The sequence below is a fragment of the Centruroides vittatus genome, unplaced genomic scaffold, assembly GCF_030686945.1.
Source record: "Centruroides vittatus isolate TY-2023 unplaced genomic scaffold, ASM3068694v2 scaffold_1209, whole genome shotgun sequence".
Lineage (NCBI taxonomy): Eukaryota > Metazoa > Arthropoda > Arachnida > Scorpiones > Buthidae > Centruroides > Centruroides vittatus.
The window spans coordinates 610,018-630,839 of record NW_027122673.1 but is presented as its reverse complement, the minus strand read 5'-3'; the positions used below and the strand labels follow the sequence as shown (position 1 = coordinate 630,839).

General features: G+C 27.1%; 1 long non-coding RNA gene across 4 annotated transcripts in view; it reads right to left on the bottom strand.

Annotated features, from left to right (window-relative positions):
* Nucleotides 1-19,835, bottom strand: part of LOC136986874 (uncharacterized) — a 33,850-nt gene extending 14,015 nt beyond the window's left edge. For 2 of the 4 annotated variants that reach the window (XR_010882548.1, XR_010882546.1), the window contains exons 1-3: nucleotides 18,751-19,833; nucleotides 18,153-18,316; nucleotides 17,526-17,596 (exon numbers count right to left, since the gene is read on the bottom strand). This is a non-coding gene — a long non-coding RNA (uncharacterized lncRNA). Of the gene's footprint in view, nucleotides 1-17,525; nucleotides 17,597-18,152; nucleotides 18,317-18,750 lie in introns of all 4 variants that reach the window. The other 2 variants (XR_010882549.1, XR_010882547.1) reach the window with 2 other exon arrangements.
* Nucleotides 19,836-20,822: the final 987 nt, after the last annotated feature.

The window sequence follows — 20,822 nt, the reverse complement described above, 5'->3', positions numbered from 1 at the left end:
CACCTATGGTTTACCAAATATATCCAATTTTAACCAAAGTATTATTTGTAAATTAGGTTAATGTAACTTCATTATACATACATGATACCCACTTTCATACATCCATAATGTAAAGTGCTCTCCAGTTTTTTGCAGTATGTTGTTTCACTTCTTTGATAGCATATAAGAATAAAAAACTTACAGCTATGGCAAAGTAATATATTAAATGGAAAAGTTAATATATTGTGAAGTCAAATAAACCGGTTATTCTTACCGAAAAATGTTTTACATCTGAAGTATTTACAATTATTATTTTTTTTTAAATTAGTCTATTTTCATCTCAACATCAAGAACATTTTTTAATCCTTTTCACACTTGTAGGTATGCCTTTCACTTAAAATAATATAGGTTAGCTTCAAATTTTATACTTAGTTCCACTTTATTGCTCATCAAAATGAAACAAATGTTATCCTTTAGTTAGATTCAGACAAACCTCCTTTTAAGAACTAATTTTTCATAAAAATTAATTAATTATATATATATATATATAAAATAATAATAATATAGAAAAATTTTGTAACTAAATTTTACGAATGATATATTGTTTCCTCGATGTTTAATGTAAAATAATTTTTAATACACAAACATTTATTTCCGTAATGTTCTGTTAATGTGAAAAATTTCTGCCAACTCTAATAACTGTATAAAATGGACTAAAGGAAAAGACAAATCCAATCTTTGGGATACGAAGGACAACCACAAAGTTAATTTTACGAAACAAATAAGCACGCATTGTTGTAAATACAATTCCGAGCAGGAATGCAATGTACTGCTTATTGGAAATTCCATGCGCCATCCACAAATAAAGCGGTTTTCATTGTTCGAGCTCAGTTACACCAAGACAATGGTATAAAAATTTTAAAAATATTAAATACAAAAAAATTCAATACATAAAAATTAAAGTTTTTATAATTATAAAAACAATTCAAGTTATATATTGAAAAAGTTATTAATTCTGAAATTTAGTTTTTTCCTTAATGTAATACATCTACTGTATAAAATACTTAAGATATTAATACTTTTGTAATAACACTTCTCTTGATTCACAGATTTTTGGTTAGGATCCAAATCAACGTAATATAATCATATAACTCTGGCTTTAAGATGTATTATATTAAAATAAACCAACCAATAGCCCAATTATTTAGGCATTGATTATATTATACAATAAACCAACCAATCGACTTGGCACAATTTATTTTTAAAATTACATGTAAAATAATTTATAAGATTTTCTATTACAAATGGCTGAAAAGTTCTGCTGATGGATCTTTCTAATTCTTAAAGGTTTTTTCAAGCATTTTTCTTTTTGAAACTTTAAATGTTTAACCGAACTTTACGTAAATCTAATAAAGCAAAATTAATATTCACGAATGGGAAATTTTTTCGTCTAGCGCCGTTTACAAAAAACTTACATAATAAATAATACGAAAGGTAATATCATATTAAGCTTGAAGACTGTAAAAAAGAAAATGCAACCTGTAATGGTAAAATTGAATAGACGCTTGGGATAAAATTAAGAGCTAATCAAAAGTAAATGTAATATTTTATCTTACTCAATTTTGTGAAATGGATACTTATTTTAATTGTGTAATTTTATTCAATCATTTTAGAAATTCAAAAAACTTTCAATGAGATTTGTTACTTACTTTGCCTGTAAAAAATATAATTTCATCTACGTTTTGAGGCTTTTAACCGAAAAAATTCGTTAATATTTACAACAATTTCGGTCACGTTTGATTTTTATAATTATATAAATTTTCGCAATCAAATTACAGTATCTTTAATGCAATTTTTATAAGAGCATTTTAATTATAAAAATCTAAAATTAAGCATCAAAAACCACATATTAATTACTTATATAGATTTGAAACCTATTGAATCAGAATCAGTTTTTAAAAGCTAATTTCAAACAAATTATTAATTTAAAAAAGTTTTTTAAAAATTATAAGAGATCGAAGACAATCGTTCAGTAATCTATGTTACTAATATGCGTAGGCCTATTGTTGAGCCTGGGATCACTTTATATGCAGAAGAGTATTTTACACACAAACCAAATTACCACTTAATATATGTATTAAACTTATCCGCAATTTTTAAAGTAATGGTTTAAAAAAACTATCATCTATAACAATAATATTGTATTCATTTTTGTAAGTCTTGTTTTTACTTCAACTTTTCTACAGTAATTATTAAATTTTACAGTTATTTACATTAACCAACAATTAAAAAAAAATCCATTTACATCTTAAAACACAAAACCACCCGTTACAACAAGTCTTATTTAACTTTGCTCCCTTATAAATTTAAAAGCTTTATTTCAACATTTGGAATTTTGGCTTACTTTATTAAACGTGCGACTTTTGATGTATACATCATCCCAACATTTATTAATTTAAATAATCTTAGTGAAATACAAAATATTTCACACACATTATCATATAAAAAGGAAGTTAAAAGAATACTTTATTATGTTTTTTCTATACATAACACAATGACACTATTTTTATCAATATTAATTTGTATTTTTACAATGAAAATACCATGGTGATTGGTATTTGATCCGATTGCATTTTCGTGTTCCTTAATTTTCAGACTTTCAATTTCCTTTCTTTTTCAGCTATATACAGTCAAACCTGTTTTTATGCGGGGGATAGGGACCGCATTAAAAAAAACGCATTAAAAAAAATCTCACGAAACTTCACGAATGGCTGTAAATAATAGTTTTCGCAACACAATTAAAAAAATAATTTTTTTATGCGGTCAATAGGGACCGCATAAAAGAAGTCTCACGTAGAAAATAACTCAAAACCGTACGAAATAAAATTTATTGACAACAGATGTCAGCACTTGAATGCATCGTCTGGTCTATCGTCTGTTTTACATATTTTTGTCCAGGTGGTGTTTTGTTGACTTAAAAAGTAAATTATTTCATTTTTCGCATATTCATGCAATAATATTACTATAATAAGTGCATTTATGCTACAATAAGTTTATTTAGCTATAATAAGTCAACGTGAGACATGACGAATCGCACGAGACTAGTCGCCAACTATACCGCACAAATTAAAAATTCGCATTAAAAAAATCGCACATAAAAAGAGCGCATAAAAACAGGTTTGACTGTATTATTTTTTTATTTTCACACGTACATACTATGCCACATGTACTATGTACCTGTACATTTCCATTTTACCCAAATTTATTATTTTTGTTGTGTTTTTATTAATTTACACTTATTTATATAATTCTGAACTGTACATATCTAACTTCTTTTTATATTTACAAATAGGTCTAACATAAGGGAATTATAAATACAAATGATTACCAACACCACTATGTTTAACATTAGAACTATTCTTATTGTCTACTACTTTTAATAAATACTTTTAACCGAATTATTTTCCTCTTAACCTCTCACTTGATCTAGTTTTACATATATTTCAATAATATAAGACTAAATTTTCTTTTAATAAAATTAGGACAATAAACTTCATATGGTATTGTCTTTTGAACATATTCTTTTCATACTTTTTAAAAAATTTTCTATTGTAATATCTGAATAAAAGTATTATTCTCTATTTACATTTCAAATTTAATGTTATTTAAATTATTATTGAATTCTAATCTCATTCTGATTATTTCACTATTATTATTATTACACCATCTACATAAAAGTATAAGATTTTTAGGCCATTAAGCATTTCTCTGTATCAATTGCTTATTTCTACAAACTTGGTATCTATTACCGTACGTACGTATGTTTATATCATCTATTTGTCTATAAAAATCTTTTACACTTTTAAAAAGTTTTTTCAAGTAAAATTCTATTATTTTAAAAAGAACCATAACATTCATAACTGATAAAAGTTCCACAAACGACAAAGCACACCTCACAAAAGACCTTTACTTATAAGCAACTGCCAGAATCAGTTTTATCCAACTTGTAGTCTGCTTGTTGGACTGTATTAATTTACTATTAAATACAACAAAGCCCTTTCATAAGAATTTCTATAGTTTTTGTAATTTTTAAAATTATAAATTACAAAATTGGAAAATTAGACTACTATTTATGTAATAAACATGACCTAAAATGTACGAAAAGGTCTACACTCATGTGTCTTCAATCTAATATTTCATTTAGATTTTCTAATATTGTCAATTTAATATTTTACTTTTTTATTCAATGATCTATATTTTCCTCTATATATCATCATTATTTACCATTTTCATTAATTTATTCTGTATTTCTTCTATTGGATTGTTTAATTTCTCAATCAAACATACAAACAAAGCCAGACATCGTAAGCAAATACACAGACGACTGCCGTAAATGGTGCTAAATGGCAGTTGGTGTATTTAATTCCTCGATCTCCGACACAATCTTCTATCCATTTTCATTAATCTATTTTTCTGTAGTAATAACTAATTGTTGTGTTTTGTCCGATCTTTTTTCTCCTCCCACTATTTATTCATTTCAAAATTCTCACCTTTAATTCTTATATATATATATATATATATATATATATATATATATCTTTACAAATGAAATCCATAAAGATCTGAAATTTTTTTATTATTTTCAGTTACCTTTATTTGAAAAACTTAAGTTCTAAATTTGCTACTTCATTTAACTTTAAAATAAATAGGATTACTCATTTTAAAACAATAATTGAGTATATTTCTTATACTTAATGGTCTTTTGTGATCAGTTAAATTTACTATTAACCTACTTTATCAACTATCTTTTCCCTTCGGTGCAGGATATGTTCTTAAGTTTTATATTTAGATTTAATTTCTATATTTTCCAATAAACTCCCAATAAAATATTTTTAAATTATATATTAAATTTTTCAATTTTGATAAAAATTAAGGATTTGTGTATATTGTTTAAGATGATATTTTAAGTCGGGTAAACTTACCGAAATTCTCGAAACTTTTACGGTTAAGAAATGTGAATTCAAACCTTATTTTTTTTGTTATTTTTAAAGATTTTAATTGGGTATTTTTTCGTTGTTAACGTGGGGATGGCTTATTTTGCTCGTTGCGCATTGCCGCGTATCATTTGTATAAGAAAATAGTTGCAGTAGACACATTTCACCAATAAAAAACAATTTGCACAGATCTACAACGTGGAGACATTATTGGTTTATGCATATCTAACGTATCCTATTAATTGGAATTTTTGGGTTGCTTATATTTTAACCGAATCATTAATTTGACACTAAATTACTTAACAAGTTGACTGGCAAATAGTTTGGAATCCTAATACATTTCAAGATCACGATTGGAACAGAAGTCTAAATAGTGTAATTTAAGAAGTATTAACTAGCTTGTGGACTAATTCTATTTTAGATTATCTTTTCTTATGTTTCTAAATCAAAAATAATAAAATCAAATCTAATAAATTCATTAAAACCACCGATTAAGATAGTCTGATAATTCATTGTTTTAGTAAAAATTGCTACAACTAACAGTAGAATCTTACATTATGTTTAAAATTTATTAAAAATCTAGGAAAAACCAAAATATTTATTTACTTAATATATTTGTAATCATTTGTATATTATGTGTATTTTGTTAGTATGTAGGTGTACAGTAGTTTAAAAATTGTGTGTTAAATTTCTGTAAAATTGAATTAATAAAACAAATATTTTACTCCTAAAGATGTACAGTCCTTAATTTCTCTGACAAGAAAATATTTTTACCTATTTCTTTTTCCATTATATTCTGAAATAAAATGTTTTCAATTAAAAAAAAAATTTATCTAAAGTTATAAATTTTTTAAGAAAACTTCAAATATATAAGGAAATGTATTAAAATCATAGGGCCTGGGTTATATTATTTACACAAGTATTATCATTATTTTAACTATAAATGCGAAGTGCTTGGATAAAAGTCCATATTGCTCAGACATTTTAAAAATTCTATAACTTTAATTACATACTAATTTAATTTTGTGGAAATAATTTATTAAAAATTAACTATTGAGAGTTTAAAATAATTATCTGATCGTCAATTTTGTAAGTTAATTTATAAACCATAAAATAGTTTGTACTATAAATCCATACAAACTACATTTGCTTAAGAAAAAAAAAAAGGCTTTTAAATGTGATTGCTAGTGTATAACATTTATTATTTGGTTATCATAAAGACTATAATGTAAAAACTACAAAAATTAAAATGCATTTCAGAGCTTGGGATTCCTCTTCAATTAGAATATTGTTATATATAAAACCAATCAATTTTTGTAAAAACTACAGCTATAAAATAGTAAACAATCCATTTTTAAATTACATTTGGAATATTTTCATTTATTGTATGACTAATGAAAACAATGAAAGTCTTGGTCAAGATTACGTCAAAATGTATTTACCGTAACTGGAAATTGTTCTCTCTTCCCTCGGTATAACGAGTCCTAGTTGACAAGAATATATAACAACTTACAATATTATTTAATTAAAAAAATTCCGGAATAAAAGTTAATGATAGAATTGCAGGGCGTCTGTGTAAGCACCAAGTAGTGGTAACGAATCATCCAAAGAAAAGAGGGCATGATTTCAGAATATACAACAATGAAAAAAAATTACTTACGTTTTGTATATTTCACAGTTCTATTTTAAATGTACCCCACAAAACTTTCAATCTCTCAATTTTTATGTCTTTGAAGTAAAATGTAAAATACTAATGGAGTTTGAAGTAGTCACATTTTCCGATCTATTATCCGTATTATTCTCAATAAGTCGTACTTAGAAATTGGTGTTTACTATTTCTTACATTTGTATTTAGATATCTACGCCTATCGCCGAGTCTCGAAATGTCGTCGTCATTTAGTATTTTCTTTCAATTTAGTTATTTCTAAATATTCATTAAATCCATGTTTTATTGTATTTCTTTAATTTTTTAAAATACTTTTTATAGTATTTTTAACAATTTCACAACCTTTGGAATTACAATGCTGAGCTACTACATCACACGATCAATACAATAATGGAGATATAAACAATCATTTGTCATTTGTAGTTGTTCTGTTTATAATTTTTTGTACATATATATCACAATCCCTTTCGTATGTAAGGGCATAAGCAAAAACTAATATATAATTTTACATACTGTACTTTGTTTTTCATATTTTTGTATTTATTTCAGTTCATCTAAGAATACTAATTTACCATTTTTTCTTCTTCAATTAAAACTTATATCGGGATCTTTTCAAAGCGCATAAATATCTATTTTGTTTTCATTGTAACAGTCATCTACACATCTATTACGCAATATTCTTTCATTTTTCTATTTATTATATTACCATATTCTGTCGTGGCCAATTCTTGTTTAATAGTTCTGTTGTTTTGTAACAATTACCGTAACAACCAGATCATTAAAAAAAAAATTTGAAACTTTGTTTTTTGTAAAGTATATTTTCGCGAACTTATTATAAAGAAAAAACCAAATAAATTTCCAACCTTACTTTTCAATTATATCTTTTTATACAATAAGCATAATTTTTGTTTAAGAAGTAATAATATTTTGACATTTTTCATGTGTAAATTTATTATGATCAAATTTACTCCATAATTTTTAAAATTAATATGGTCAATAAACTATATAGTGATTAATTATTTTTAAAAATTTGAAAACGAAAAATTAAACTTAATTATATTTAAGAAATTTAACTTTAAGTTTAACACAATCTAAATAATTAAAATGAATAAAATAGGAAAAAATATCACTTATTTTTGCTCAATAAATATCTCGGAAATATCATTTAAACCTAATCGTATAGCAAAGTACGCCAATTTTCTCTTCATTTATGAAACCAATTCCTCGCATTACACAATCGGCTGTACCACAGCCTCCATAAAATGGAACCGTGTATATAAAATGTATGGATTTGACGAAGTTTGTCTTAGTTTTATAACCAACGTCACACAATTACTGGTAATGCTTAAGTTTTTTAAATAATGGTATATTAAATCATTGATATAACAGTAACTTCAGTTCAATTGTTTACAGTTTGTTTTATTAAAGCATTTACAATGCTTGACATCAGGTTTCACTTACTCAATACTCAAATATGCAATATCTTATATTAAATACAAATAAATTATTGATTTTATAATTATCCCTTCTAAATATTTAACAACATATAATTTCTTAACCAATTTTATTTGTGCATAAGTTTTTTTTAGAGTGATATTTATGAACATTTTTTTTTTTAAACAGCTTGTCCATAATTTTATACAATTAATCTGTATGTCATAAAACAAAACGATACAAAAATTTTATTATAATCATAAAAACACTATTTGTTATTGTCGTGCAAGTGCAGCAGCTTTTAAGCCAAATGCAATTCATCCTAAAAGAGCAATTGTTTCCATTTTATATAACATATGCCTGTCTTTATAACAGTGAAACACCAAATTTTCAAATTATGATATGATAATATAAGATTCTAAGTTTCATTTGCTGTTTAGTAAGTTGCTTCTTACGTAAAGTTACATGAGGTGGCAATGAAAAATTATAATAGTTTTTGCATGAGCAATTACTAACCACTCCCCCCAATAGAAATTACTGCAAGAAGTATGATCTTAGCATCGTTTCTTATCGGCCGATGCGTTCGACCTGTTCCGTGTTATTTCCGAGATATCTCGTTTCTGCTCGGGAAAGTTTTTTTAACACTAGATGTTTCTTATTTGTACAGAAATCCGAAACCAGTGACTCGCATCATTTGAATGAGTATGACTTCTAGCCTTGCACAGCAGTTTATTACAATAATATGAGCAAATATCCACAAGAAATAAAGGAAAGTATATCCTGTAATGAGAGTATTTTAAAATGGTGGTAGCTGGGAGAAATTGCACCTTGAACAAAATCAGAAATGATTGAATATTTGTTCAATTTAGGTTCTGATGAGGTCTGAATTATCAGACGGTAATGATGAATATATACAAAGTGAGAATGTGAGCGATAGTAGTAGTGATGGTGATTGTGCAAAACCAACTACAAATGGAAACGGGGGCTGACCACATGGTTGTGCTCATGGAAGTAGTGCAAAACATCAGCATGTTAGTAATGATAGTCGGTGCCGTACAAACTTCGCAAGCCCTCGAGTGAACAGTTTTACTGGACAAATAGGAATTCAACGTGAGTTACAAAGTGATGCCACACTATTTGACTGCTTCAGTGTATTTTTGCTGATGAACTTTTGGACAAAATTGTTGAAGAAACAGATATGCTGATACTTTGATGGAGTCTGACGAATTATGTGAAAACAGTCACGTAAAAAGTGGAAACCTGACGAATCCAGAAATGAATGAATTGTTGGGACTTGTTATGATTATAACTAGAAAACCTTCCATAAGTATGTATGTATTTCACAACTGAAAATGTTTTTTCAGCACCATTTTTTTTTCAAGTGCAATATCAAGCAACCAATTCCCACTTTTATTGTTATGTTTACATTTAACAGACAATGATTAAGCGTCAGGTGGTGATGATAAATTGCATAAATTACGAAGTATTATTGATCATTTTCGCCACAAATTCAAATACATTTTCATCTGGGATGTAGGTGTATGTGTAGATAAGTCTTATGCTATGGAAAGGCAAACTTGGATTTAGGAAGTATACACCTAACAAGTGTTCTCATTTTGGTATAAAAAGCTATGAAATTTGTGAGTCACATACAGGATATTTTTGGGATTTTTTAGTTTATACAGAAGCTACCATAGAGTACGGCAATTTTAAAGGTGGGCAAGGTGAGAAAGTTGTTCTGACATTATTAGAACTGTTCCTTGGTAAAAATTACAAGTTTTTCTGGACAGGTTTTTCAATTTACCAACATTAGCTAAAACACTAACTTCTTGATGAAAACACACACATGTGGAACCATAAAAAAAAAAAATCACATTGGAATGCCATGCAATTTTCCAGATCATAAATTGAAGAAAGATAAATGATTTTTTGACACTTCATAAATTCATCTGTATTTTGTTGGAAAGATAAGAGGGATGTGTGGATGCTAAGTACAATGAGTGATAATGAATTCTCACATTCTGGTAAAAGTGATAGATCAGGAGAAATAATAATGAAGCCAAATTGTGTTCTAGAGTATAATCGTAATATGGGTGGAATTGATCTGTATGATAGAATGTTACGCAATTACCTGTGCATGAAAAAAACTGAAGTGGTATAAAAGTATGTTTTTTTATATGTTGGATATTGCACTGTATAATGCCTATGTTTTGTATCGAAAACTAACAAAGAAATGTGTCATTTCTTGATTTTCATATGGCTACTATCAGAGAAGTAACAGAAAAGTTTCACACAAGCAGAGACGTAACCTGTTGCGATCGACGTCATACGAAAATCCAATGCAATCCGAATGGCATTTTCTTAGATATATACAATCTACAAAGAAGAAAAAATATCCAACCAGAGTTCGTGAAGTATGTTCAGCAAACAAAAAGCAAGTAGAATCACGTTACCAGTGTGAACAATGTGCCGTGCCACTATGCATTGTTCCTTGTTTTGAAATTTATCATACTAGAATTAACTTCTGAAATATTGAAAAACGTAAAAACAAAAAAAATCCATGTCTATTTTGTGTGTGCAAAATAAAAAATAATTTGAAAAAATACAACAGCCACAATTATTTTTCTAAAATGTGTAATTGTGTTAGGCTTAACATTGAAAAAAAAATTCAATGTGGCGTGACATGCATCACAGAAAAAAAAATTTGACATATGACAGGTTAAGGGAAACAATCAAGAACCTTAAAAAGTTATCCTGGCACATCCCAGAAAAGGCTCAATACTCAAAACTCAATTACCAGAGCAGGCATTGGCCATAAGGCCCAAAAGCCTTATCATTCAATCTAGTACCTAGTCAACAGAAGAGAAACAGATGGTCAAGGTAGCCATAAGGAACGATGGCCAGCCATCATTCTGCATTAACGTCGTCTTCAGTTCCTTCAGAAATTTTTGAACACTTGGGTTTAACACTAAAGGTGAGAACATACTTGGGGCTGAGATAGTGCTTAGAACAAACCAGTCCCAGAATCTCCACTGCCCCCACTAAGATGAAGGCAAAAGAGGTGGCAGGAGTATATAAAAAAAAATGTAGCACCCACCACCCTCTCCTCAGTTTTTCAGTTCATGACACCAACAAACAGGTTTCGTCCCTAGCCAAGATGGGTTTAGAAGCACCCTAGCCAAGGACTCACCGTCAGAAGCAGAAAAAGTGATGGAAGCTTCTGAAGCCCCTGCTATCACTTATGCATCCACTTTGCTGTCATGGAAGAAGAATCAGGATCAATGAAGAGCTTGGAAATAGAATTGGAAAGAGTAGCCTTGTCAGCTTTCCCTGCTAACAATACTCCTGAAGGAATGGAGACAGAGGATCACTTATATCCTCAGAACCAGAGAACTCCCAACAGATTTCGCCCCTCATATTTTGAAAATAAGAACCAATGAAAGAACTTACTCATAAGGAAATTAATTGTCAATACTTTGATATATACAAAAATGTTAACTAATTAAGTTCAATTTATGACTAAAATTAATGATGTAATATTGTTAGAACTATAATAATTTAACTGAAGTCTTATAAGAAGAATGATTTATTAATTATATTTATATATAAAAATCAATTCTACATTTGATAGTTAATAATTTTATATGATCAAACATTGGTAAAATATAGGGCTTATCTAACAGGATCCTGGCTGTTTTTTTAACCCAGAAAATATCCCCGTTTCATCCTGGAAAATGCCGCAAATTTCTTAAAAAGTTCTTATTTTGTATTAAGGCTGAGGAAATTTTGCAAATAGAAAGTATAATTAACTCAAACTGTCAAAATACATTTTTATTTATTAATTTTAAGCCTGCTTATTTGTTTAAATTTTTGCTTGTTATGGCATGCCGCAGATAGGCTACATATTGATTATTGACAATTTATAGTAAGACTGAAAATTCTTTACTTGTCAGAACCTGTAATATCTTGAATAATTGCACTGATGCTGTCTTAATTTTTAACCATGCCCAGTAGCTGAATAACTGCATTATGCCAGATTGTATCCTTGTCCAATTTGCACAAACAAGTATGAAGTATGCAAGTATAAAATTTTTCTTCATAAACCTGATTATTAAAGCCAAACGAACTGCCGAATTATTGGGCTGTAAGCTTGGTGCTGCTATTAAAGCAGCAGAGGTACGCAAATCAAGAATACAAGAGAGCAAAAGAAGTACTACAACCTCGAAAATGAACTAGAAATCTTTGAGGCTACGAGTGAAAAAAAAATCATCATCTGTCTTCTCGTAAATGCACTAAAGATGATTCCACCCGCATCAGTCGAATCGGAAAGGGCATTTGAGGTAGTGAGACTTTTCATTACCGAAATAAGAACCAGATCAAGTGATCAGTGTTGACCATCTTTGCTCTTTAAAATAATATATTATAAAAATTTACAATAATATTTTGTATGTTTTATTTAAAAAATGAAAAATAATTATATCATTCGATTTCAAGATTTATTTTACATCTTAAAAATAATTAATTATATTCCGGAAAACAGTTCACTTTTCTCCTCGAAATCCCAGGACAAGCAAAGAACTGGGAAAAGAGAAACCCTAGTAAAATACTAATATTGTAAAGTGCTAATGAATTTTTATACGAGATGATCCGGTCGCATTAAACGGAAGACTTCAGCCATCCTACATCATATCTAAAATTACTAAAATGTATGACTACATTGCAGATGATAATGACTCAAGGTCAAATTTGTGTATATAAACCTCATTACTGTAAGTAATTTTTATTTGTGTTTTCCATATTAAAACACATTTGATATAGTCTAACTTCAGACATGGTCAAATGATTATTCATATACAAATCTAGATTTAGCATTAACTAAATTATCAATAGAAGTATGAAAACTGGCACCATTTTGTTAATTAAATTCATAAATAAAAACAAAATTTTACATATACAAATTAACTATTATAATTAAGAAATGAATAATGATAAAAATATTTTGATTTTTAGAAGGGTTGTTCAAATGTAAATGAGAATTTGGTTATTCGATTGTTTGAATACCACTTTTGAGATAAACACGTAAACTCGAAACAAGCTCTAATATGATCTGTTTTGATATCCTTTATCAAAGCCATTTGCAGCATGATGCAAATTAGTATCACCGATTGAACTATGTACTGTCATATTTTCATTTCGGAGTGCTGAAGGGTCTTTTAGAAAAACATTTCTTCATTAACAGTAATCTAAGCCATAATTAATTAGATAATGAAACGACTATTTAGAAACTAGAATTAAGTTTCTGGAACAACTGATGTAATGTATATTGTTGCTGAAATGTATTTTATTGAAAATTAAATATAATATAAAGTTTGCATATTCAGTAAATAAAATGTTATTAGTCAAATTCTTATTTTAGGAGGATTATTCAAATTTTAATCTGTAATTTAATAGAAATATAAAATAGTTGAGCATAATCCCAATTATCCAACTTAACAAGATTGACGGGCAATTCGATTAAGAAAAATGCTGCTTAACATAAATGGGTAGAGAAAAAAAAGACACATTAAATTATATTTCACTTTTTTAAAATCTTATTAAACCGAAAGAATAACTCCACTTTGTGTAATTTTGTTTGAGCAACAAATAGAAAATGCAAATACAATCACGAGCTAATAAATCTGCAGTACAGACAAAGCAATACCGTGGCAATGTATAAATACACTGACAAACAGCAGTGGGAATGGTGAAAACTGTTGCATGCAACTCAATGGTCATGTTGGACAAAGCAAAACGATAAATAATTGACTTTTGCTCACAAGCCATATTTAACCAGCAATTTTAAAAACAATTTTTAATCTATTACAAATTATTTGATTAAAAAACTTAAATCAATAAAATAAAATTTAATTCTAAGCAGACTAGGGTTCCAGCATTCTTGATATGACGTTCCTAAAATAAAGACAAATCAACGTGCAAAATTATATGAAAGCAAACGAAAAGTCGAGAAAGTGAAAGGATAATGGGTTTTATCGAATTTACATATTTTTAAAATGATTTTAAATAAATACCTAATTTTGTTAAATAAAAAGGATAAGAATACATTTTCTTATTCTTTTAAATAAATTTTATATAAAAGCATTTAACAGTAACACTTGACAAATCATAATTCACTATAAGCATTTAACTTAGCTCCGTTAAATAATTTTTAATGTTGTAATTACTTGATATTTTTTAAAGTAAATTATAATTATATTCATAATGGTTTTACATCAAATGAAATTTATTAAAACATTACATGTAATATCTAGTGCAGAAGTTGATATAAAATTATATATATATATAAATCTCATCTATGTAATATTGTATTTACAGTAGAGCATCGATTATCCGACTTAATTGGGGACTGGGGTTGGTCGGATAACCGGAAAGTATGAAAAAAAATACATTATTAGTATAGTGTATTAGGCCCAGTTTAAATACTGGCCTCCCTTTCGTGGTTGAGCCAGTGCTGCCAGCTAAAACATGCAAAAATTTAACAAAAACAATATTAAAGTAGCAAAGACATAACCAAATATTGTAGCGCCACATCACTAGCGGACATTTGAATTTGCCGACTAGAACGGGGTCGGTTAATCGGGGTTTGGATAATCGACGCTCTACTGTAAATAGTTATGCATTACCATAATCTCATTAAAATTCTTATTAAATTAATATTAATAAAATCAAATACTGCACACAATAAATTAAACGTTATTATTAAATTTCTTCATTTACAGAAGTAATTTTCCACATTACTAATTACAAACTGGGAAAAATATATTTAAATTTATTAACTGAAATAAACTAAATATATTAATGAAATAGGTATCAGTTGTAAAGTACCAATTAGAAATATTTTAATTTAAAATTTTGAATTAATTTTATAATAATAAGAATCATCATTTATCAGATTTTCAATTTAATTTTGTAAGACAATTGAGAAGTCGCCTGTATTTCTCTTAATTATTTTGCATCCCTTGATAAAAATGCAATAAATTACAATATACTGTAATGATATTATATATGAAGTTTTATTAAAGTAAAACCATAGATTGACTTTAAAATGACACCATTTAGAACTGCCAAATTTTATCAAATTAAGTTTTTTTGAACCTAAACCTTTTTCTTACACTATCGAAACACACACTTAAAGTTCAAAATAAACATATTCAAAAGCATAAAAGAATCAAATATGTCAAGTCTTGAATGATTTTACTAAAAATACACACAAATTTACCAATATTTAAGTAAAATATAAATTTAAAATAAAACCAATAATTATTTTAATTTCATTTATTGAATCTAAAAGCATTTAGACATTTATCTTGAGATTTTAAGTCATTTTGAACGACGTATAAACAAGAAAATATAAATTTAAAAATTAGCTTATTGGAAATTTTACTTACTTATTTTTGTTTAATATAAAAAAAACAAAGTCCTCGAATAATTCGGTCTTTATCTTTGAGAATATAAAAAGAATTAAAACACAATCTTAATCTAAAGCGTATCTGTATTGATCAGAACCCATAAATACATTAAAAATTGAAAAAGTAAGGAAAAATATTTGAAATCATCTAATTATGTATTTATAATATATAATTGCTTATATTAAAGCAAATAATTTATACTTTTAAATTTAAATGTAGTTTCGTTTGATCACCCAACAGAACACGAGAAATAGCATGAGGCATTTGGTAACAACTTTTGCTATTTTATTATTTTTTTTCTTTAAGAGTTTTACTTTTATTTCATCACCTTATCTGTTTCTATGTTATTGAACTAATTTGTTTAATTGTTATTTATATATCAATTGAATTCTTAATTGAACAGCAACTGAAAAACAAAATTGATATCATTGACATAAAATTGACATCATAATTAACAATACATTACATACATATGATGATAAACTTATTTAATTATGCACCGTAACAAGAATACAAATTAAATCAACATTAAATAGCTTTATATGTATATAATTTATTTTTTTTACAAATTCTTTTAAAAAATTTGTTTTTCAAATTATGATTAATTTTGACCAAGTTTTCGTAAACATTTCAATTTCTCATTTTAAAAGCATTTTGTAGTTATTATACTGAAAATACCATTATAAGAAGTGACAATTTCATATATAATTAATTAAATTATCAACAACCATGAGGCAGATGATAGTGAGGGCTTATCGGACCAATGATTTCCACAAACGCTCGGGGATCAAGTGAAAACAATTTAATAAACACAAAAATTACTACATAACTATGGAAACAAAAACCCAAAATGCATTTCAGACTATTTTCCCAATAGGAAATAGTTCATACCAACTGATGAGGGACTAAGGTTAAAGCTATATTAAAAATTATACAAGGTAACAGTCAACTTAACCATTTCATGTTAAAATTTTAATTATTATAATAAAGTAAATTTTAATAATTAAATAATTTAAATATTTGACTGTATTATCATCTCACTGTTTTTTGGATTCAGTGATTGAAGTTACAATATTTTTGTTAATAGTAAAAACATATCACACCACACATGACAAATTTTTAAGACCACCACTCAGACACCTCTTGATCAACCATTTTGAAAAATTAACATTTTCTGAATTAATTTAATTTTTATTTCATTTTATTGCTTACATTTCTTGTATTTATTCTCTTATCAAAAATTATCTTCATATCGTCATGAATATCATGCAAAAGGAATTGAAATCATTTTTTTCACCTCGTTCTCAATTTTTATCATTGACACTAATACCCATTCGAGGCACTCTGTCGGCCATCGCAACCCCAGCAAGGTATATATATATATACAAACATACATCAAACAAAACCAGATATTGTAAGCAAATACACCAACGACTGCCGTAAATGATCGGACTAAATTTTGGATAAATGATTATAGATTAGAAACAAATTTGGCACTAGAGTTAGGCACCATCTCTTATTAAAATTGATAATTATAATATTTAATTAATTTAGATTACACTGGAAGAAAGAATCGGCCCGAAGCGAGACTCTAACCTGCAACTCCCGCTCACCGTGCGGATGCGTTGCCAGTTACGATACCCGGACCTTCGGTCGGATCCTCTTCCGGCATATATAACCGGGGATGGTTATATCTTACACTAACCCCTTTTACACTTAAACATTTCAAATATTTTTAATTTAACATTTGGAATTTATATATTTTATTTATTTATTCCATTTTCAAGTAATGCCAGAATAAAAAAAAAAAATTGTTCAAATTTAACATTGCTATCAAGATACTTATTTTTGAAAATATCAGCATACAATATTTAATGAATTTCATCTATCCTTATTTATATTTCACTACACTAATTATATTAAGACATTAAAAAGCAATTAAGAATATTTTTAATAATGTAAATAAGTAATTATAAATTAACTTACTGTATTTATAAATTTAGTAAAATCGGCAAGAGATCCAATAAGCGCAACTCCAGATTTCATTGGAGAAGAAACTGAGATGGATAAATTATTTATACAATTATTTAGTCTATGTAATGATTTAACTGCTTTCAATTTTTAAAAATAATATTAAATTTTATATAAATTTTATTAGAAAATTTAATACTCGAAATTAAATTAATCTGACAACACTTTAAAATTAAAATATACGTGCAAACTAAAGCCTGTTTCAAACCAAATAAAAAGTATAAAATTTTGAAAATGCTTACTGTACGGGTAAATTACTTTGAGTGTATCGTCAAAAATTCAGCTTTAACATATTTACATAATTTTGTTTGAAAATGGTTATAAATAGCAATAAAATTATTCATTTAATATTTAAATAATAAACAAAAAAAATCAACGAAGTTTGAAGATATTTGTGTGTGTACTGTACATGTGTTTGTATAGTATACAATATAAACGATACGTCAGACCTATTTTAATTTCTAAAAGGCAATCCTAAAATTGTAGTTTTTAAAATATTAATAGTCATTTATAAAAGATTTACTTCGTCTGGACATTCACTCGTTCGACAACAACAAAGAAGGTAATGCACCATTAACCCACCTTTCAATCATTTGTCCAAGCTTCGTTACTCTGAAATCGTATTTTCCAGATACCTCTACTATTTGTCAACATAAATGTTTGTTACGCTTGCTGTTTTAGTGTATTTTTGTGAATTTTCCTGTTCCGTTACTGGGAGAGGGTGGCATTTATAGTCCCTGACTTTGCTAATATTGTAATAAAAAAGATAATAAATTCATGTTCCTAATTGAAGACATCGTTATACATTTTATAACAGGTTTTGTTAATTAATAGTAAATTGAATTGAATTAGTATTATCACCTTTATCTTCGTTTTTAACAAAATTCTAACCTAAATATTTAAATCTTGATTTTTACTATATTGTAATTACACGTCTAGTAAATACACAAAACTACATTTAAAAAAATTACAATTATCCACAGAGTTTAAAAAGAATATTGCAAAAATCAGTGATTAAAATTCTTTAGCATGTTACTGAACTATACAAGAGATACCAATTATTCTGAAGAATATTTTAGATTTTCAGATATTTTATAATCACAATATATCAAATTCAAATTTTACAGTAATTATTTGAAAAATATTTCAATAAGATTTTAAAATGAGAAGAGAACATTACCTAAAATTATTGTCTTTGAGTCCAGATGGCTAAGTGGCTAAGGTGACAGCCTACCAATCTAGGGAATCTGGGATCAAATTCGGACGAGTCAAAAACCTCGGGAATTTTTCGGGATGGCCGTAGATACGTTATCGTCCCTCGCTATATTGTGAGCCTGACTAAACCCTAAGAGACTTAATGGGCTTGTTAAAAAAAAAATTCCTCTTAGTGCCCAAGGGGCAGAAAGGGTTAACTTAAATAATAAAAGCAATTGTCTTCATTTTGTAAAATTATTCAAACCTAATTTTATTAAAATTAAAAAAATTAATCCCATTTACATAATCTTAGAAATTAAAAATGATTTATACCAGTACTGACATAATAAAATTAAGCTTTCTACAATCGTTAACATTTAAGTAACACTTAAAAAACAAGCAACTCCCCCTCTATAGATCCATTTTTAAGTAATATTTGACTATAATAACTGAAATTTATAAAGCAAATTTAACAAATCTAAACTACAAAATAAGGAAAGTTTTACGAAGATATTCAATACCTATCGAAATTTAGTTATATTTCTAATTTGATATTGATTAACTTAATACAGTTAAGAATTATTAATTTTGTTTTTCTTCTAACTGAAAACAATTAAAAATAATAAATCCATTAAACATTATTAACCTTTACTCCCTGAAATTCATTTATAGAATATATACTCTGCATTATTGGTTAATGCAAAAAACTTAGCAAATTGAAAAGGTCGTATTTGAATGTTTTTATACTTTGATCTTCATTGACGAAGCTTGACAATCTAAAAGATTAAACAGTTTTGGAGCATACGTAAAATAAATTTTAGTACTAAAAACAAGTTTAACGTTCTGTTATACTCCCTATTGTTCGTCCTTACAATTCTTCAGCCATTATGGATAAAGAAATCCTTTCGTAGTTTCTCAATTTTGTCAACTTATAAACATATTCAGACATTTAAATGTATACAAAATTATACCCAAATCAAACTGATGTAATGAGTAGGATCAATCTTGTTTTGAATGCTTTGGTAAGCTGCAATTTCCAAAATCTTCTGAAATCTGGATTTAAATTGTTGCAAAAAATGGAAAAAAATTATAATAAAAATAAAATAATTTTTTTTTCTATAGATTGAACATTTGTTATACTGGGGTACAAACCTGTGAAACCTGCAGGATAAGGTATTAAATATTAAAAGTTAATTTAGAGTTAAAAATTAGAAATTAAATTTTTATCGAAAGTTTCTTGCAGTCTAAACTACAAAATATATTCATTGTCCTACTACTTTGTATATGATGTTTAAGGTAGTAAATCCAATATAACTCATCTTCTAGATACTTGCTCTGAAATATCACCAAGCCATTGAATAATCCCACAATACAAATTATAACTTTTTATATATCTGTTGTATTGTCTATCACAAAATGATTAGTGGACACTATTTCAGTACAGATAAATCTGTTGTGTAACTAAAAAAACTTATAACCAAACTGTTTCATAATATTAGTAGTAAGATGCTTTAAAAGCAATGATGAATTCATTCAAAAGTTTTCCCATACATACATCAAAATGAGAAAAATTTTCATACTAAATTCGAGCAAATGCGCAAGACTTCAGACAATCCTCACAACATACACAATTCTGCAAACAATTTCATTGATTAAATAATTAGTATTTTCAACTCCAAGCGTGACGATTTCATACACAATTTAAATTGTAAAACAAATTCCAAATTTTATTTTTTGCATAAGCTGGGGGTTTTCAATATTGACTTGTTTTTTTTACTAAGTTCTGGTAATAAATATTCCTATTTAAATATTGTGATTATTTCATTTATCTGATATATATAGTAAATTTCAAAGTAGTCAGCAACAAAACAATGTAATTGACAAGAAGGAATAGATTCAACATTCAAAATCTCTAGTATAGGTAAAGCTGCAACAATACACAAATGGCTACTTTATGCCAAATAATTCTGTTATTGCTTTTTGTCTCGAAACATGAAGTAATTAATATATTAATTCAGATCACAAAACAAAATAAATTACTGTTTTATTCTAAAAATA